This window comes from Suncus etruscus, chromosome 1 (genome assembly GCF_024139225.1).
Source record: "Suncus etruscus isolate mSunEtr1 chromosome 1, mSunEtr1.pri.cur, whole genome shotgun sequence".
Taxonomy (NCBI): Eukaryota; Metazoa; Chordata; class Mammalia; order Eulipotyphla; family Soricidae; genus Suncus; species Suncus etruscus.
The window spans coordinates 48,958,625-48,976,555 of NC_064848.1; the positions used below are offsets into that span (position 1 = coordinate 48,958,625).

General features: G+C 38.0%; 1 pseudogene; it reads left to right on the forward strand.

Moving 5' to 3' along the window:
* Positions 1–410: 410 nt before the first annotated feature.
* Positions 411–507, forward strand: LOC126029628 (uncharacterized; annotated as a pseudogene).
* The last annotated feature ends 17,424 nt before the right edge of the window (positions 508–17,931 follow it).

The following is a 17,931-nucleotide window of genomic DNA, read 5'->3' on the forward strand; positions in this document are numbered from 1 at the left end:
GATGACTGCAATCTTTTTTGTGTTTTACTTTTTAATTCATTTTATAAAACATTTTACATTATTAGTTGTTGAGAATATTTTAAAGATGAAGATAATACACATAAACTATATTTATTTTATTTATTTTGCTTTTTTTGGTTACGCCATGTGACACTCAGGGGTTACACCTGGCTAGGCGCTCAGAAATCGCTCCTGGCTTGGGGGGCCATATGGGATGCTGAGGGATCGAACTGTGGTTTGTTCTAGGTTAGCGAGTGCAAGGCAGATGCCTTACCTCTTGCGTCACCACTCTGGCCCCAAAGTATATTTATTTTTAAAAGGAGAAATAGATGTTGAATCAAACTACATTTAAATATAACTTTGAGATGCTCTCCTATAAGATTAATAATGGCAAGTGTGAGAATTGGGTGGTGCTCGCTTCGGCAGCACATATACTAAAATTGGAACGATACAGACAAGATTAGCATGGCCCCTGTGCATGGAGAATTGGGTGGGTGGTTTGTTTTAAAGGAATACCCATAGTTTACAATCTTGTTGAGGAGGGAAATAAAAACAAGATAAAATCCAGCCGAAGTTGGTGAGGAGAGTTTTTACTAAGGAGATATAAATTTGAGTGGGAGATTGTTAGGATAAATGAAGTCCAGAAACAATATTGGATGAGAAACTTAAAAAAGAAAAAAAATTGTGGGGGGGGGGAACTCCCTGCAATACTCAAGCATCACTCCTGGAACTGGGAATAGGAGTCACTCCTGGCAGGTTTAGGACAATAGAGATATGGGGTGCAGAGAGCAAACCTGGGTTTGCTTGTAAAGTAACAACTGCCTTACTCACTGAACTATCACTTAAGTTCCAACTGAAAAAAATCTTAAGGTTGCTTAGCTTGGTGAAGAAAATAATCAGAGAGATATATGTTTACTTTCATTTTTGGGGGGGAGGGGTCACACCTGGCAGCGCTCAGGGGTTACTCCTGGCTCTATGCTCAGAAATTGCTCCTGGTAGGCTAAGGGGACCATATGGGATGCCGGAATTGAAACCACCGACCTTCTGCATGCAAGGCAAATGCCTTACCTCCATGCTATTTCTCCAGCCCCTGAAAGTTTACTTTACTTTTAGACTATCATATAGCAAAGGGACTATATTTATTTATGTGTTTTAAATGACAGAAAAAAACTAATAATGCAGGTATCCAGAAAAAGTTTTAAAACACAAATGATGAGCAAAAAATAGCCGATATCAAATGCAATTACAGTGTGGCAACATTGTAGTTATGTAAGTGAGGTTTTGTAACAACTCCTGTAAAGGAAAACAAAGAAAATTTCAGTTCAGGACACTAGATATTGATATGTATACCCATTTTTTAAGATATACTTGTTTCATGTGCAAATAAGCATGTCAAACTGAAACACAATTTTCACCTCCACTTTATTTTTGTGCCACACTCTGCAATGTTCAGAGTTTATTCTTTGCTCTTTGTTAAGGAATCATTTTTGGCAGGCAGGCTCAGGGGACCAAATGGGGTGCAATTGAATCTGGTTGCTGTGGGCAAGGCAAATGGCTTATCTGCTGTGCTACCTCTTTGCCACCGTTTTTCTCTGATTTTTAAAGATCATATAGTCAACAGTTTAACACAACCTAAAATATTTATTTTAATATGAAAATACTTATGAAGTTTTATTCAATTTTATGAGATCACACTAATAACTAAGGTTTGAATCCATCTCTGAGTCCATCTCCTAATTCCCACATTTTAAAAAACTAGGAAGGGAGCAGGTAGACAAAACACAGAGGTAGTTGGTACAGAATACTAAATAGTAGGCAATTAGAAGCTTTTAAAATAGAACATAGATTTGTGAGTAGGACTGAAACGTGACAAGGAGGACAGTTAAGTCAGTTAGGACAAAGCAACACAGAAGCTGGAAGAGCGAGGGTGTAGTAACTTGGCAAGAAACAGCTGTGGAATCAAGATAGTGAGTTGTACCCATCTCTCCCTGCCCCCTCTAAGTTTAAAATCCTTTCTAATAAAGGAAATGTCCTAAACAAATATGTTGATTTCTAACATATAAGCTATTTTAATCTTTCTAGTGACTTACCTTTTAATAAAATGTATTCTTTTAAAACAAGTTTTTCTCTTTCTTTGTTATATAAATTAGATGTTCTATTGTTATGTGGTAAAAGAAGTGATTCCAGTTATTTGGGGACAGAGTAGAATTTACTTCCATTAGAGGTCAAAGTAGACGAATACCACTATCAAAACAAAAGCATGAAACCAGGGAGTCTCCATGATAGAGGGAGCTGTTTTACAATGAGCTTTATGAGTTGTGGCTATAAAATAATCAATCTTTAAAGCAAATATGCCACAGTGCCTACATTCAAATGAGATCTGTCTTTCAAACTTGTAACCTTGAGAAAGTTTTCACACATAGTGGCATAAAATATACTTAAATTTTTATCTGGAAACATCCTTTAAACTTAGTTTCTCTCCCATCACATCTCAATGTTTTTCTCATACGCATTGTTTTAAGGTACACTAAATGTATTTTTTAACTAAAACTGTTTTGCCTTGCTTGATGATCAATATTCTCTTTTAGGGAACTGACTATAAATACCTTTGGTTAGGAGAAAAATCAAATCCATCATTAAAAGACAATGTTATGCCTTAAAAAAGGTAAAGAAAATAATGTGGTACTGACTCAAATCCCAAAGAATAGTTTCACATATATCAGATTTTGAGATTAGCTGATTTAAAAAGCAGATTTTTTTTCTTTCACCTCCAATACATAATGGTGCTTGAAGTAATCTGTGTTTACTGGTGACAGATTCCACCAATGGGTGTGGTAAAAACTGAAGCATTTGTGAACTGTTCAGCTTCTGCTATTGTCTGTGGCATTTCCTCTCTAGTGTTTGAGGTTCAGGCTTTCTCAGGCAAGGGCATTTTCAGGTCTTACTAAATGTCTGGGTTTTCAAACTCTGAGGTTGAAGAAGGCGGTATATGGAAGGCTGATTGTGATTGTGGAATAGTTTCTCTGGCAGAGATTCCACTATGACAATGTCTGTCTGAAGAAAAGAAAAGGAAAAAAAAAAACTGTTTTAGCTAAATGATGTCCTTGTTCAAATAAAAAAAAAAAAAGGAATTCTTAGGGGACAAAGATGATACAAAAGAAAAATAAAAAGGAGTCAAACACTCAGGAGGACATGAGATTGATGGAGTTAAGCCAGATGATTTCATATTTTAGTTTTTTATGGAGACAATAAAATTATCTATATACTAAAAATCAGTAAGGCCTTCTTATCTGTTCTGCTTTTGGAACACTAACAATTATGTTGAGAATCTGAAAAGAAAATCTTCAACTTATGTAAGTATTCTAAAATCTTACTGTGGTGAGCAGCTTGAAAATGACAATAACCATAATCAATACTTGTGTTGTGTACATAATAGGTGGTGTCTTCAAGAAGGATTAGGGCCTGTTGTCTTGGGTCTGTTTCTCTGTAAATATATGTTATATCAGGCCACCTGATTTTTCTTTACAAAACTAAAGGTCATTTTTGGTGAAAAATAATCTCCATCTAAACAATGGGAAGAATAATATTTATCTGCACATTGAATTAACGTGTAGTAGAGCCAATAGATACCAGAGTGTGTCTTAGATGGTTTTAACTGCCTGTTCTAGTGAAACTCTCTTTTATTATGAGAAATGTGGTTAAGGAAGTTCATGGTCTGGGCTGATCAGAAATCAGCCAACTGATTTGAGAAAAATCAACACTATTTAAAATTCTAAAAATGCTATAATATTGGTTGTTTTGTTTCTTTTGTGTGTGTGTGTGTGTGTGTGTGTGTGTGTATCCTTTTATCATTAGGGCTTTGAGTCACTTGCTGGTTTGTGCCAGTGTCCTTTGCTCCCCAGGTTTGTGGCTACTTTCTTAAATTAAAGCTGATCTTTTATTTAGAGTTCTGGATTCTTTAGCAATGATCAAGGTGTCATATCAAAGTAAGATATTGACTGAATTTGTAATACTGTGAGGCTATTTCTTACCTTAACTCTGAATTTTCCAGATATGTGCGATTCTTTATTATCTGAGGGTTATTTTTCTGCACAAGTTGTTGATGACTATACTTGTGGTAGGAAGGGCTTTAGTGACATATGTGGTATTTTTGTGGGAGAAAGGTTATCTGAGAGTTTCCTAATTCTGAAATCCTTCTATATCACATATTTTGCTCCCAAGACCCCCCTCACTGCTCAGTCCAACTAAATAATATCCTCTTGTTCTTATATATTTTTTTATTTTAAACTGGAGTCAGAGAGATAACACAGCTGTAGGGCATTTGCTTGCATGTGGCTAACCTGGAGGGATCCGGTTTGAATCCAGACACCTATATGGTCCCCCAGCCTGCCAGGGGTGATTTCTGAGTGCAGAGCTAGGAGTAGCTCCTGGGCACTGCTGGGTTTGGCTCAACAACCAATTAATTAATCAATCAATAAATAAAAATAAAGTTTAAAAAATAAAAAATTTAAATATCACATAAAGTATATACTCTCTTTCAGTCTCTCTCTCTCACACACGAATGACTTAAAAAAACAAAAACTTTGAATTTTAACTGAGAAAAATCAACACTATTAAAAATCCTGAAAATGCTATAATATTGTTTTTTTTTTCTTTTTTGGGGGGGGGGTGGGGTTGTGTATAATGGTGCTCAGGAAGACTCCAACTTTGTGCTTAAGGGGTCACTGTTGGAAGTCTTTAGAAGACCATGTGATGCTAGGTATCAAATTTGGGCTTCCAGAATGCAAAACATTTGTTTCAATCTGTTGGCTATCTCTTTTGTGAATGGTATGTTATCAATAAAGGTATTAATTTAGTAAATAGAAATTTCTAATTAAAAAAGAAAATAGATTCTTAGGAGCCAGAGAGATAGTACAGTGGCAAGGTGCTTGCCTTGCAGGTGATTGGCCCAGGCTTGATTTCACCACATATAGTCTCTTGAGAGTCTGTCTGAAGTGGTCCAAAGACCACTTCCAGTAGTGGTCTATCTATCATCACAGAATCTTAAGCATAGCTAGATCTGACCAAAATATAAAAATAACTTTAGTTTAAAATATAAATATTTCTAAGTACTTAAAGAACACTTTGCTATATTTCCTCATTTAATTTTTAAAAAACAACCTTTAAACCTATCTGATCCTTATCTTAGATATGAGGGATTTGAGATTAGAATATGTGAATTGAGGTGGATAGAAAACTTATTAAATTGTTAAGTTCATATATTTAAGCCAGTATCTATGTCGTATTCATAGTTTTAGGAATTATAAAATTTTAAACATTGTTTTTAAAATTTCTTCTCTTAGGATGTAAGGATTATGTGTTTCTTTTAAAGGCATCAGTTTTATGAGAAACAATAGATGAGAATTCATATTCCCAATAAAGTTCATTGTCATAGTAAGTGCAGCATATAATCTAGCATCTCATCTGTCTAAAAGCACAAGTTCCTTATCTATTAATAGTCCTCCTATTATAACTCACAGTAACTAGATATGCCAAGTTATTGCTGGTGCTTTAGAGAACTAAAAGGATTTTTTGAATTGCGTCTAGGAAGTCTTAGGAGTTCCTCAAACATGTGTTAAGATTAGTAACTGAAAACTATGACAGGAAGGAAGGAAATAAACATACTTTAAAAATCTATTAATTGCCAGGCATATTAGTACTCCCTTTACATATAATAACTTTGTGAAACTCCTCTTTAAAAAGGATAAAAGATCACAGACATAATCAATCAATTTCTCCTAAATTGTACTGAAGAAAAGAGAAAAATCTAATCTGTTCAAATTCAGAGCTGTTAACACTTTTTTTTTTTTTTTTTTTTGGTGTTTGGGCCACACCCTGTGACGCTCAGGGGTTTCTCCTGGCTATGCGCTCAGAAGTTGCTCCTGGCTTCTTGGGGGACCATATGGGACGCTGGGGGATCGAACCGCGGTCCGTCCTAGGCTAGCACAGGCAAGGCAGGCACCTTACCTCCAGCGCCACCGCCCGGCCCCACTTTTAATAGTCTTATCGCTACTTTAAAAATAATATATATTGTATTTCATGTTTAGGCAACTTTGGAAGAAATTTGAACGTTCTCTCACAGAAGTAACTCATAATAAAGATAAACACTTTTTCTTTCATGAATGTCTTATGTTGATCAGACTAAAGCTCTGTTAAGCAGAGGAATTCTATCCACATCAATGTGAAATCAGAGTATATTATTAAAACAATTTTTATTGTTATTATCTTTCTAATCCAAATCTTCAAATTTTTATGATGAAAACTTTGAAGAATACAGTAAACCATATAAAATTGTATAAAGAAAAACTAGGTTTATAAACCTGTTTTAGTACTGCTTGCCCCAATTTCATTTTCTGTAGAACATTGACACAAATTATGACATAGATGAGTAGATAAGATACTATTCAAGTACTAGTTCTTACTTTAGTATTTCAAGGTCATTTTTCTTTCAAATTAGTCATAATGTGTTACCAATTGTGGTATTTCTAAAGCATAATGTAAGTAATAACAAAAACCAGATAACAAAAAATGCAGTCATTTAATGACTATTTTACCTTGAAAATATAGCAAAGTGGTAAAGGATGAAGACTGTGAGAATTATAATCATGAAAATAAAAGACTATTTGAAGATCTCTGTTCCCACAAATGCATGAGCATTTGTTTCATTCAAATTTGGGACAGGAATATAAGGGCACAGTCTCAGGATAAAATCTCTGGATTATCCAACTGCTTTTCTTATAATATTGTGTGTCTACCTTAGATACTGTGGCTTATTTGCCCTGAAACAAATGTAGATTGAAAAAAATAATTTTTTATGTAGTAATTTTTCAATCAAATAAATACATGCTAGGGAACAGAAGCATAAAAGAAAGGATGGAAAAAAATCCCTATTACATTTGGTTTTATATGTATTGTTTTATTTTTCTCGCAATTTCATTTAATAATATATGGGCCCATTTTGTTTTGTAATCAAGTACTGTTGTAGACATTTTATTAGTCTATCAAACTTCAGCAACATACCTTTGTCTCTTTCTCTCTCCTCTCCCCCCCCCCCTCTCAGAATTTCAAACAGTCTTGACCTTACTATAAACATTCTATTTTGGAGGCCGAGCCCCTTCCCCTGCGAACCCGGCTGGCGCGGAATCGGCCAGGTAAGGCCTGGTCCCCCGCGGCTGCCAGGCCGAGCCCCTTCCCCTGCGAACCCGGGAGGCGCGGGATCGGCCAGGTAAGGCCCGGTCCCCCGCGGCTGCCAGGCCGAGCCCCTTCCCTGCGAGCCCGGGAGGCGCGGAAACGGCCTTGTAAGGCCTGTTCCCCCGCTGCTGCCAGGCTGAGCCCCTTCCCCAGGAACCACAAGCGCTGAGGAGAGTGGCTTGAGGGAAGCCCTTCCTCTGGGTGGGCACCTGGAAGGGCAACTTGAACAACCCGAATAGACAAGGGAGATAGGGCCAGTCGTCTGGCCCCTCAGGTGACCTAGAACAGTCCATCCCCTAGGGCCCTGGAGTGGACCAGGGACTCCCCAAGGACGAGAGCTCTGGGTTGGTTGGAAGGAACTCCTTCAACGGAGGCTTGGAGGGGACGGAGCTCCATTGACTCTCGGAGAGAGGAGGGGGGACAGAGAACTAGGCTCAACAGCGCCAGCAAACATTGTGGCCAGGAGAGGAACTGCACCGCTGACAGAACTAAGGAGCAGAAAAGGGACAGGACCCACAGGGAAGGCTGACCCCTAGGCAGCAAAGGGGAGGAGAAAGAGCTAGGTTCAACAAGCTCACCCAACAGGCCCCTCTAGAACCACCTTCAGGAAGGGGAACAAGCAGGCCAAAAAAAGAAGCCACAACACTCCAAAACACACCATTAAATACAAAGAACCATGCGCAAATCAAGGAAATCCCTAATAACTGGAGACACCATGACAAATCCTAGCAAGTTCCCAAGTCCACCAAATCGCACAGATCCAGGGGAAGAAGACTTAAAAACGGTAATGAGGAAGGAAATGCAGGAATTACTAACAGTAATGAAAGAAACCCTAGCTACCGAATATAAGAAAACCATGGAAGAACGAATCAGCCAAATTAAAGAAGAAATATCAAAGAACATGAGAGAGACCATACAAAAAGAAGTGAAGGACTTAAGAGACAAAGTAACAAGCCTTACAAGCAGAAACACAGAGTTGGAGAAGCACATCGAAGAACTCGAAGGAAAACTACAATCAAAAAAAGATCAAGAAACCAACAAAGAAATAAAAGGCAAAGCACTGGAAGGAAAAATCCAATATCTAATGAATAAAGACAAAAGGAACAATCTAAGAATTGTGGGTATACCAGAAGGGGAGGAAATAGGGAAGGGGGAAGAACAGGTAGTCAGGGAGATAATAACAGAGAACTTCCCCACACTCTGGAAAGACACTTCAGGACAAATCCAGGAAATCAAGAGGGTTCCTAATAAAATAGACCCTAATAAGCCAACACCAAGACACATAATAATCCAAATGGCAAAAAACAAAGAGAAAGAGGAACTCCTGAAAGCAATAAGGGAGAAAAAAAAACCTCAAGTACAAAGGAAAGGACATAAGAATCAAACCGGATCTCCCATTTGAAATAATTCAAGCAAGAAGACAGTGGAATGACATATTTACACGACTGAATGAAAGAAATTTCCAACCCAGGGTACAATACCCAGCAAAACTATCATTCATATGGGAGGGCAGAATAAAAACATTCTCAAACATGAACGAACTTGAACTATTTGTGCAAACCAAGCCGATCCTAAACGACTTACTCAGAGATGAATTACATAATCCAAACCCCCGATTGTAACAACAACCACTCCACACAATACAACGGCACAACAGTCCTCTCTATCAATAATTTCCCTAAATGTGAATGGACTGAACTCTCCAATTAAAAGACACATAGTAGAGAACTGGGTTAGGAAAAATAAACCGGACTTCTGCTGTCTGCAAGAAACACACCTACAGTTACAGGATAAGCACAGGCTTAGAATAAAAGGATGGAAAGTAATTATTCAGGCCAATGGAAAACAAAAAAGAGCAGGAACAGCCATTCTTATATCAGACCAAATTGTATTCAACCTCAAGAAAGTGATCAGAGACAAAGAGGGTCACTACTTACTGATCAGGGGAACATTAGATCAAGAAACACTAACCCTGGTCAATATCTATGCACCTAATGTAGAGTCAGCAAAATATGTGTGGCAACTACTGGCAAACCTGGAGAAACACATGAAGGGAAATGTGATAATAGTAGGGGACCTCAATACTCCACTATCACCATTGGACAGAACCACCAAACAGAAAAATAGCAAAGAAATAAGAGCTCTAAATGAAAAATTAGAAGATTTAGGGCTAATAGATTTATATAGAGCCCTCCATCCCCAGAAAGCAGAATACACATTCTTCTCAAACCCACATGGAACCTTCTCCAGAATAGATCATGTCTTAGGATACAAAGCCAACCTATATAAGACCACAAAGGTAAGGATCATAGAAGTACCCTTTCAGATCACTATGCAACAGAGGTTAAAATTGATGTCAAGAAGAAGCAATGGAGAAAAAACTAATACCTGGAGATTAAACAACATGCTGCTCAACAACAGCTGGATCAAAGAACAACTCAAGGAAGAAATAAAAAGATTCCTTGAGACAAATGACAATGAAGAGACAACATGTCAAAACTTATGGGACACAGCAAAAGCAGTAATTAGGGGGAAACTCATAGCAATACAGGCCTATGTCAAGAAACAGGAAAACAACAAAACCAACAGTTTAAAAGATCACCTCAAAGAACTGGAACAACAGCAACAGAGGAATCCAACCACAACCAGAAGGCAAGAAATAATAAAAACCAGAGCAGAAATAAACAACATCGAAACCAAGAAAACATACAAAAAATCAACGAGACCAGGAGTTGGTTTTTCGAAAAAATAAACAAGATAGACAAAACATTGGCAAAACTCACCAAAAAAAGAGGGAAAACACCCAAATCAGTAGGATCACAAATGAAAGGGGAGAGATTACAACAGAACCCCAAGAAATACAACACATCATGAGATCATATTATGAACAACTATACTCAACTAGGTTAGAGAACCCAGTAGAAATCGACAGATTCTTGGACAAACACCCTATTCCAAGACTGGAAAAGGAGAATCTAGAAAGACTAAACAGACCAATCACCTCAGAGGAAATTGAAGATGTAATTAAAAAACTCCCTAAGAACAAAAGCCCAGGCCCAGATGGATTTACAGGTGAATTCTATCAAACATTTCAAGAAGACTTACTACCACTTTTCCATAGGCTTTTCCAAACCATAGAAAAAAACAGGAATCCTCCCCAACTCCTTTTATGAGGCTAATATCACATCATTCCCAAAGAAGGCAAAGACACCACCAAAAAAGAAAACTACAGACCAATCTCACTAATGAACATAGATGCAAAGATACTTAACAAAATCTTAGCAAACGAATCCAACACTTCATCAAAAAGATCATACATCACGACCAAGTGGGATTCATACCAGGAATGCAAGGTTGGTTCAACATACGCAAATCAATCAATCTGATACACCACATCAACAACATGAAAGACAAAAACCACATGATCATATCAATCGATGCAGAGAAGGCGTTTGACAAAATCCAGCATCCTTTCATGTTAAAGACACTCAGCAAAATAGGGTTAGAAGGAACTTTCCTCAAGATAGTTACAGCTACATATGAAAAGCCTACAGCCAACATTATACTTAATGGCGAGAAACTAGAAGCATTCCCACTAAGTTCAGGAACTAGACAAGGCTGTCCACTCTCTCCACTCTTATTCAATATAACCTTAGAAGTCCTAGCAATAGCAATCCGACAAGAGAAGGGAATCAAAGGAATTCAAATAGGGAAAGAGGAACACAAGCTATCTCTATTTGCCGACGATATGATGATATACATCGAAAACCCTAAAGAGTCCACAGTAAAACTCCTAGAAACAATCAACCAATACAGCAAAGTGGCTGGATACAAAGTCAATACACAAAAGACAGTTGCGTTTCTATATACAAACAATGAAGCTGAGGAGAGAGAGATTAAAAATACAATCCCATTTAAGATAGTATCAAAAAATATCAAGTATCTAGGAATCAACCTTACAAGAGAAGTGAAAGACCTATACCAGGGAAACTTCAAAACGCTTCAGAAAGAAATTGAAGACGATCTAAAGAAATGGAAGAAAACCATGCTCATGGATAGGTAGAATTAACATAGTCAAAATGACTATCCTACCCAAACTTCTATATAGATTTAATGCAATCCCTATCCAAATCCAGACACAATTCTTTAAAGAAATAGAACAATCAATCACAAAATTCATCTGGAACCACAAAAGAGCCAGGATAGCCAAACACATACTCAAAAACAAGAAGCTGGGTGGAATCTCCTTACCTAACTTGAAACTATACTATAAAGCCATAGTAATCAAAACAGCATGGTACTGGAACAGAGGACAGGACCTCAGACCATGGGGTTCGAACAGATTTCCCAGACATAAACCCCCAGATATACAGCCAACTAATATTTGATAAAAGAGGCAAGAATCTGAAATGGAACAAAGAAAGCCTATTCAACAAATGGTGTTGGCACAACTGGAAAACCACATGTACGAAAGTGAAAATCAACCCATACCTCACTCTTATACAAAAGTCAACTCAAAATGGATCAAAGACCTTGAAATCAGACCCGAATCTATAAAATTTATTGAGAATAAAATAGGGAGAACACTTGAAGACCTATATATCAAAAAGGTCTTCGAGAATGGAACACCAATGGCAAGAACCTTAGCAGCAAACATAAACAAATGGGACTACATCAAACTAAAAAGCTTCTGCATGGCGAAAGAAACCTTACTTTATGCAAGAAGACAGTTAACAGAATGGGAAAAAATCTTTTCACTAGACATATCAGATAAAGGGCTGATATCTAGAACTTACAAAGCACTCAGAAAACTGAGCCCCTCAAAACCAAACAAAGCCATTAAAAAGTGGGGAGAAGAAATGAATAGACACTTCTCTGAGGAAGACAGAAGGATGGCTAACAAACACATGAAAACATGCTCACCTTCACTCATCATCAGAGAGATCCAAATCAAGACAACAATGAGATACCACCTTACACAGTAAGGATGGCTCACATCAAAAATACTGAGAACAATCTTTGTTGGCGGGGATGTGGTATGAAGGGAACCCTCATCCACTGCTGGTGGGAATGCCCCCTAGTCCAACATCTATGGAGAACAGTCTGGAGAGTGCTCAAAGAACTCAGAATTGAGCTCCCTTTTGACCCAGCAATTGCACTTCTAGGTATATACCCCCAAGGTGGAAGAACATTCATCCCAAAATACGTGTGCACCCCACTATTTATCGCAGCACTCAGTATAATAGCCAAATCTTGGAACCAACCACGATGTCCAACAACAGATGAATGGATCATTAAGATGTGGTATCTATACACAATGGAATATTACATGGCAGTCAGAAACGATACAATCACAGATTTTGCAGCAACGTGGATGGACCTAGATCATGTTATGTTAAACGAAGTAAGTCAGAAGACAAAAGATAAACACAGAATGGTAGCACTATTCTGAAGCACACAGAACATACATCTTAATCACAACTAATACTTAACAATCAAATAACAGGGTCTAACAGGATAGAAACTCCAAACACTGTAATAGTCAACATATACCTGGGAACAGTGCCCAAAACACATGAAAAACTAACAACACAAACTTTCGACTACACATTATACCACGAAGAAAACAGCAACACCAGAACAGCAGCATAGAGAGAACAGGTACGTAATCAACCTTCTACAACAAGGACTCATAATAGTCCTGTAGAGATCGTATACAGGAACACAGGTAAAGAATACCAAGGCAAACCACTGACTCCAATGGAAACATCCCATAACACTACGTATTAATGCCTCTATCTTACTATATGTAAAATAACCTCTCAGCTTCTCTGTCCACAGGCGTTCTTGGATACAAAGGGCGGACAAGCTAAGATGGCAGCTCGGGATACCACACGAGATACCATACCTAGTTTGCACTACGAGATGACCCCGAGAAAACTCTTTATTTTTTTATTTATTTATTTATTTTTTTTTTTTGAGAAATCTCTTTAACATACACTTTATCTCTAGGTTTACCTTCTTTTAGGGTTTCAAGCACGTGACCAGTCAAACCACCAAAGCAGTAACAGCAACGAACAGACTCAAACTACATACTCTATTCACTGAACACATTCAAGCAAACTAGCATTCCCTTGTTATTCTCTCCTCTCTTCTCACCACTTGCTTTTTGATTTTTTTCTCTTCTATTCTTTTCTTTACTTTCTATCTTTTCTTTTCTCCCTTTCTTTCTAATGTATTTTTCTCTTTTCTCCCTCCCTACCCCTTCCATACACCTTACCCTTTCCCCCCTATGGAAACCCAACTATCCCTCCACCCCTTAATCCCATCCAGACCTCCCTCTATATTAAAACACTTCACCCTCAGTTCCTAATCTATTAGGCAACAAGATCGACCTCCTACCCCAACGAACCAGTACCCAGCACCCAAGAGAAGGGACACCCCGTCAAACCCACACCTCGTCCCGGACAAGAAAAGACAGCCAACTCCCCTGCGGACTCATGCTGCGAGGCCCTCCCTACCTACTCCCCCTAATGTGGACTGTTACTTGAAACCGGACCTAGGTCCAAAAGTATCCCCAATGCAAGAACTCTTCCAAGACCTCCCTGCCGCAAATTTTTACCAACTGAAGAAGGTCAGGGGTGGGATAGGAAGATGCCTGAGAACCACACATTACAACAAAAACCCAAAAGACAATGGGAAAAACTGTACTTCCAACATAGGCATAGGACCTGTAATACACCACCTCGTTACCTGCTCTCCCCCAAATGTAAGGTAGTCTTTTGCACCACTTTGGCCCTTTAAAACCTTCGCGAACTCATTTTTCTTCTTTTCTTAAATTTATTTATTTTTTTTTAAATGTTGGTCCTACATATACATTTGCGAGCACATACATTTTTATTTATTCTTCTTTCTTTTTTTTTTTTTAATTTTAATTTTAATTTTAATTTTTATTTTTATCATTTTTGGGTATGTGACCTGTGTCTGTTATACCCTCTGTCCACCCCCAGCTACACCGACAATAATGTAGCACCACTTCCCCCCTGCAAAGACACACTAAATAAAGGGGAAATCTTACATATATATATATAAAAAACAAAAAGAGCTCTTATCTACTAGAGATAGGAACTCATAGTTGTTTACAATACAGGGATATCTCCTACCTTGAAAATATGTCATGTGGAATCAGCTTAGACCTCAGGTGATTAGATACCATTCATCCAGCCTTGAAATCTGGATCCCAGACAAAGGATTGGCACAGCTCTTCACAACAGCTACAGGAAACAAACTCCATCTGAGCCAGCCTTAATACTGCGGGGTCAAAACAAAGGGCCAGCTCTAACATGATATCCTGACAATGAGGAAAATGCGAACAACTTGTCCTGAGAGAGCTTAGCATACCTTACCAGATAACGACAAGACAAAACCAGAAGACGCTGGCACCATTTGGTAGGCCCAAAAGCCAAGATCGTGACTTACAGATGACTGGCTACTAGAACCACGACCAGACAGTATACACCTTGGGCCCAATATAAAAGCCCTAGTTCAGGGTTGCACTATGACTTGCACAATAATCATGATCCCTAGTCCCAAAGGTCTGACAGAGACAACTGCAACAGAATGGGCTTCTGGAAGCACAAAGAAAGATGCTATCCTAGGAGCCATCCTAGGTTCAGTGCAAAGACCAAGATCACCAACCACAGAAGATGGATTAAAACGACACTGAGGCAACAGAACCTCTAGAACCACAAAGACTGACTTCATCATAAGTCCCACCTCAGGATCTGTGCAGATACGGAGACCTCTACACACAGAGCTCTGATTGTATCACCCTGGACAGAGCAGAAGTCTTCCACACACACACACAAAAAAAAAAACACCACCGGGAGAATAAATGATCCTGAGCAAAGTCTAGAGCTGATCCCATGACAGTATACTCCAAGGACGGAGAAAACCCCATATTTCTTAGGCCAAGTGAATTCCTTTTAGAATGACCCCAATATTTACTGTGCCAGGGCAGGAGGGAAAAAAAAACAAAAATACAAAAACCACAAAACCTTGGTTATTTCATATATACATATATTTTTCCCTTCATTTATTATTGTTATTATTATTTTTATATACCTATCTATTTTGGTCGATTTCTCTGTTTGGGTGTGACTACTGAAATCGTGGTCCCCAATTATACTTATTTTTTTTTCTCTCTTCTTTTCTCTTCTTTCGTTATGTGCTATGCCATGTTTCTTATTTCAAGACCATGGCGTGTTTTTGGTTTGTTTGTTTGGTTTTTGGTTGTTTGTTTTGTTTTGTTTTGCTTTGTTTTTCATCTTTTTTTTTTTTTTTTTGTGGTGCTTACCGATATAGATGGAGTCCCCACTGGATAATTGACTCTTTTTTTTTGGTACTGGTGGAGTGTTTCAACTTCTTTTTCTCCTTCATCTCCCAAATCGATGATGAGAGCCTCTAGAAGGATTCCATCCATTTTTGGAGTATTAGACTCTTACCCCAGTTTATTTATCTTCTCTTTTCAGGCAAAATCATGCAACTTGAATTAGCTAGTCCTGCCTACAATTAGAGGGGGAGATAAGGGAGGCATTAAGACCAAACAGGGGCAAGACTACTAAGTAGTGGGTTGGATACAGAGGGGACCACATATTCTAGCCGCCCTGGGGGTGAGGGAAGAGGAAATGGGAGGTAGGACAAAAACGGAGGTGTAGGGAGGACAAATTGGTGATGGGAATCCCCCCTGATTTTATGTAAATATGTACCTAAAATGTTATTGTCAACAATATGTAAGACACTATGATCAAAATAAAAATTATATATATTATAAAAAAAAAGAAATAATAACCTTAGGATTATTTTCTTTTTGAATGCAAAAAATGTAGCCTTGTGGTTTCCAGGGTAATCTTCCCTGCCCTTTAGTCAATAAGTCATACTTACAAGAAATTATACTGAAAGATGAGCAAGGCAGTTTCATAGATGCTGTCTGAGCTCCTATAATCCAAGATTTAGACCTGCTGTGTCTGAAATCAGTAGACCAAATAGGCTTACTGGTTCTACACATAAAACATTAAGTTTTGGGCTTATGCAAGTTTAAGTTAGAATTTTATCACTTTAATTACAATTACTACTAAGAAACCAGCTAAAATTATGAAAATGATGCGCTGAGTCTGGAGTAGATGGTTTCATAGAAGTTAATGAAGCTGGGAATTACAGAAGTGCACTGAGTGAGCAATGCAGATCGAGGTGCCTACAGAGTATTTGCAGAACAAAAGTTGGGCACATTAACATGACTCTCTAGCTCCTACATAAGCCAGAGTATGAAGGTTCTGCTTCAGTGAAGAATGTTTTTCTTCTAATTTTTTTCTAAGAAACTTGAGAATACTTTTCTTCTATTTTTTAAAATAATTTTTATTGTGATCAACGTGAACTACAAGTCTTGCACAGTAATATTTAAAGTACATAGTGACATTGAATCAGGGGTATTCCCACCACCAGTGTTGTCCTCCCTCCAACCCTGTTCCTCGCATCCCCCTCTTTTGCCCCCCAGACTGTTAGTATAATAGATTGTTGAAGATTCGGTATCAATTCTGTTGTCATTGACTTTAGGTTTGGTGTTGAATCCTGATTATTTTTTATTTTTACTCAGTGTTCATACAACTGTTTGATTCTGGTGCCATCCATCCCCCCCCCCAATTTATGAGGTAGAACAAGATGTGAATACTTTTCTTCTAAAGGAAATAATTTTCTATTTCCTTTAAAATAGACACATATATATTTGGAAGGCAGGACTCTCAAGCAATGTTTTAAGTCTTGGGAGCCACTCTGGGTGATACTTAACCAGAGCAGTGAAATTCTGCTCTGAACTAGTGGTTCCAGAGACCATCAGATCTACCCCCAGTGATGCTTAGGAGCTTTCAAAGTAGTACTTGGAGAGGTCCTGGAAAGGTCAAGCTATACATGAGCTATCCCATAGGAGAAGTTTTGTGGTATCAGGAATCGAATTTTTGTCTCACACATGCAAGGCATACATTCTAGCCTCATTAAACTATTTCCCTGGTTCCTGAAGTGACCAGATTATAGATTGTTTCATCTCCCATAGAGTCCATTCTGTCATTCCCTATATGGTGCTATTTATCCAGTCCTTTGAGAATATGTTTAGTCTCTTTCTTACAGAAAATTCTTCCTTGCATTTTTGGAAGACATTTGTCATTATCGTTTCTACATTCTTTCCAGTCTAAACAACATGCCTCTAAGATTCCATGCAAGGTATTTCATGAGACATGAACTGGATGTTTTTAATGTAACACTTGATGTACACTTAAGATAATGTAAAGTTATTTTAACTATATTTTGATATTTCATCTTCATTAAACAACCATCTTTATGTGAACCAGGATCTCATATATAGAATTTATCCTCAGCACCAAATTCAGTGTATCTAAAACAAAGAGAAGCACAATAAATATTTGATATAAGTAAAAAAAAAAATTCTATTTTGTTGTTGTTTTTGGGCCATACCCGGTGATGCTCAGGGGTTACTCCTGGCTATGCACTCAGAAATCGCTCCTGGATTGGGAGACAATATGGGATGCCAGGGATTGAACTGAAGTTCATCTTGGAGTGGCTGCATGCAAGGCAAATGCCAGACCATTGCACTATTGATCTGGCCCTATAAACATTTTTATTTCCTTATTA